At 36.0% G+C, this 3,968-nt stretch overlaps 1 protein-coding gene and 1 long non-coding RNA gene across 6 annotated transcripts in view; both read right to left on the reverse strand.

Moving 5' to 3' along the window:
* The window catches only part of LOC107582195 (cadherin-18-like), a 298,071-nt gene that overhangs the window by 57,249 nt on the left and 236,854 nt on the right, over positions 1-3,968 (reverse strand). The window lies entirely within an intron of this gene.
* Positions 1-3,968, reverse strand: part of LOC107582196 (uncharacterized) — an 8,377-nt gene that overhangs the window by 775 nt on the left and 3,634 nt on the right. The gene's annotated exons all lie outside the window — the stretch shown is intronic.

A 3,968-nucleotide genomic window follows, 5' to 3' on the forward strand; every position in this document is an offset into this window, starting at 1 on the left:
CTAAACAGCGCTAGTGAGAAATGTCATGTGTAGCCTTTAAGTTGCTACACTATATAGGCTAACTGATCAAATCGTCAGGGCAGCGCTGACAACACCTTTTTGTGCAAACTGCGTGACCGTAGTGTGCGTGTGCGAGCACGTGTGATTGCAGTGATTCCTGTGTGCTGTATAGGTACTGTATGCTAATTTCTGTTATTACAGTTAACAATGCGAAGTGATATGGAACTGTGATGTGGTCAAGAGAGCTGCCTGGAACTACGTTCGCCGTGCATTTCCCTGAAAATAATTGCACACCTCAGAACGCTCGTCAGCCAATCAGATTCAAGCATTCAACGGCCCCGTAGTATAAGTAAAATTAAACCCATCTGCACTTTTTAAAGTCAAAATAATAAAAGTACAAACAAACATATAAATGACATAAATTACAATTATGAATAAATATAAAACCACTTGACAATTAAAAAAAATTAAATAAATAAAAACATTTCTTACTATTTTGAATCAGATTTATTTTTTATATCGTCTGTTCTCGTTTAATGTCATTTAATCTCAGTTAAAGTTTTAGAAATGTTGTTAGTTTCTGTCCATTTTATTGTTTTAAATATATGTTTATAGTTTTTATTTAATTGCAGTTATTATAGTACTCCAACCTTAAACTAAAAAAAGAAATATATTTTTAATAAATATTTTATTTTATTTAAAGTAATAAAAAATTATTTGAATTGTTATTACCAATAATAACCCTGCATTGCACCCATCACAACCAAGAAAACCATGTGACATTCGGCACTTGCCATTTACAAAACGTTATAGATGAAGGTTTGAGCAAACTAGCTCGGCTGCATTTGTTGTTTAATGCACTCTTTTATTTATGCTTCATCTTCTGTGAATTCCAACATCCCAACCCAAGCGCCCCCCCCCGTCCCCGTCCCCGTCCCCCCCATCAAACCTGTTGGATCAGTCACCAGCCCTTGTTCTGGGAGCTGATAATTTACAGATGAGAAGAGGCATGAAATAAACAATGTCATAAACGCATCCAAATTGTCTTCTAATACACAAGCGTTCGCTGGAAGATTTCCCAGAATGCATCTCAGCGAACAAAAGCCCAGCACATGGGTACGAAAAGAGGTTTGTAAACTTTCCAAAATGAATCTCCCATCCATTTCTCCTGTTTTAATGCCATAACTCCATTTCTTGCCTGCCAAGCCTCGAGCCCCGGTGGCGTGGCAGAGATATTACCCGAGCTGCAGCATTATTTAACCTAGGCTCCTAAGGCAACACAAGTCTCTGGCACACAGCCATTCACTCCATTAAAACAACACAAAGACTAATGTTGTGACCTTTTCTTCATCCGTCAGGGTTGAGAGAGTGTCTCTCCGCAGCTATCACTCAAGTTTATTGTGTGGGATTGGTAAGTGCTCTTGAGGAAATATGAAACAGGCTTGCTGTAAATGAGGGAGAGTGTAGTATTTGCTATTAGGATGTACAAGAAGGCTTCCGGGAAGCCCCCAAATAACGAAAAACCCCCATAAAATCCCATCCATCCTTCCATCAGAGGGCACTGTAGACCAGAACCATTAAGAATCCCATAGTATTCTTGGAAGAAATCTCTATGGAAACCAGTGAGGAACAAGAAACAAGTGGCAAGTCTGACCCAGCGTTCGCTGAGTGAGCAAAACTGGTTTAAGCCTTTTACTCGTCTCTTCCTCACACCGTCTGTCTGTAATCTCCTATCGCTCCATCTTACGCAGCCTGTGCTTTTATAGAGAAGGTCAGTCTAGGTGAGCAAAGGTGTACATAATAAGACCAATTTTTATTTCAAGCTAACTTCAAAAACAGTCTTGTGTGAACAGTATACCACAAACTGCTGAACTTCTAGATTCTAGATGAAGATGTAGATTCAGATAGAACAACTGCACCCAATTCAAAGAGTTTAAATGAAAACTTACTACATAGAGCATACGGAGATAAATCTGTCTGCGATAAATATGTGCTCTTTTGTCTCTGGAGGTAAAAATAGTGCAGGAGGGCTTGGTAATATGTTGGAAAGCATTAGCGGCTGGGGAAGGCCTTGACAAACTGGCGTGCTTTTCTAATTTGATCAGAACAGGAAGTTGCACTAATCCTTCCTTTTAGAGAGTCCCTGATCTGTGTCAGAGAAGCTCGAAACACACATGCTGAAACCCTCCAGACTCCCTGATCAGCAGAGAAATTAGCCTACTTAACTGAGAGTATGTGTGTGTGTGTGTGTGTGTGTGTGTGTGTGTGTGTGTGTGTGTGAGAAAGAGCTGCATCAAGAAATGCAACTTGAAACTCTGTTACTCTAGGAGAAAAATATGCATCAATTCTATGCAGCAATGCCGCCGGGTTCTCTGGGCCAGAGCTCATCTCAGATGGAAATGTGTGCTGTACTCAGATGAGTCCACATTTCAACTTGTTTCTGGGAAAAAAATGGATTTCAAGTTCTCAGTCCCAAAGACCAAAAGACAGAAGCAAAAGCAAACGTCTGTCATGGTATGGGGGTGCAGCAGAGCAAACAGCATGGGTGACTGGCATATGTGCGAAGGTACTATTGACATGGAGGCATATATTGGGATTGTACAGAGATATATACTGCCATCAAGATGATATCTTTCATGGGACGTCCATGGTTATTAGATCAAGACAATGCCAGCTCTCATTCTGCATGTACTATAGCAGTGTGGTTTCGTAAAGACAGAGTGAATGTGCTAGACTGGCCAGCAGATCTGTCTCCTATTGAAAATAAATGGCTAATCATGAAAAGGAGAATCAGACAACAACAATCACAGACTGCTGAGCATCTGAAGTCTTGTATCAAGCGAGACAAACATTTTGCTTGCAGAACTTTAACAGTTAGTATCCTCAATTCTCAAACAATGAAACATTGTAATTAAAAGCAAGGTTGATGTGACACAGTTAAACATGCCTCTGTCCCAACGTGTTTTGGAGTGTGTTGCAGTCGTCAAAATCTAAATTTGTTCATATTTACAAAATAAATTTACGTTGGTCAGTGAAAACTTAATATATAAATATTTTCTTTGTACTTTTGTCAATTAAATAAAAGTTCAAATTCTGCATTGGTACACCTATTTTAAATAAATGCTGTTCTTTTGGACTTGTTTATCAAAAAATCCTGAGAAAAAAAAAGAGTTTCAACGGTTGATTTAATGAGAATATTTGAGAAATGTTTGATAATAATGAGAATTTTTTATTGTGGACCAAATCAGCATATTAGAATAATTTCTGAAGGATCATGTGACACTGAAGACTGGAGTAATGATGCAAAAAAAAAAAAACATTTTTAAATATATTCAAATAGAAAACAGTTATTTTACATTTGAATCATTTCACAATATTACAGGTTTTATGTATTTTTGATTAAATAAATGCAACCTTAGTGAGCAAAAGAAACATCTTTCAAAAACCTTCGGATCCCATAAGTTTGTATTGTATAAGTATAAAAAGTTGTGTAATTGTTGTAATTTCTTGCAATGTCCCCATTTCTAAACTGCAAAGCTGATAATTTATTAATGTATTTTAAAAATAATGTATTTTAAATGTTACAGATTTTTTTCTTTAACCAAATTAAAAATAAAATATTGTTTTAAATTGTAATCAATTGTCTCAACTCTGCACCTTTTTTTTTTAAAGTAATGAAAAACAGTTATTTATTTACCTCATTTTGGAGTTAAACGAAAGCACAGACATGAATGTGATTTGATGATTAGTAAGTTTGTGTCATTCTGAAAGATTAATGTTGTTAATTAAAAATACAGAAATCAGTTTGATAATATTATAAGAAAGGTATCTAACTAAACTTCAAGCTGCTACCCTCATGTAAGCTGTCATGTGAGCTGAAAAAAAAACAAAACAAATAAACAAATAAATGATAAATATACAGTATATATATATATATATATATATATATATATATATATATATATATA

This window comes from Sinocyclocheilus grahami, unplaced genomic scaffold (genome assembly GCF_001515645.1).
Source record: "Sinocyclocheilus grahami isolate Dianchi unplaced genomic scaffold, SAMN03320097.WGS_v1.1 scaffold41.1, whole genome shotgun sequence".
Lineage (NCBI taxonomy): Eukaryota > Metazoa > Chordata > Actinopteri > Cypriniformes > Cyprinidae > Sinocyclocheilus > Sinocyclocheilus grahami.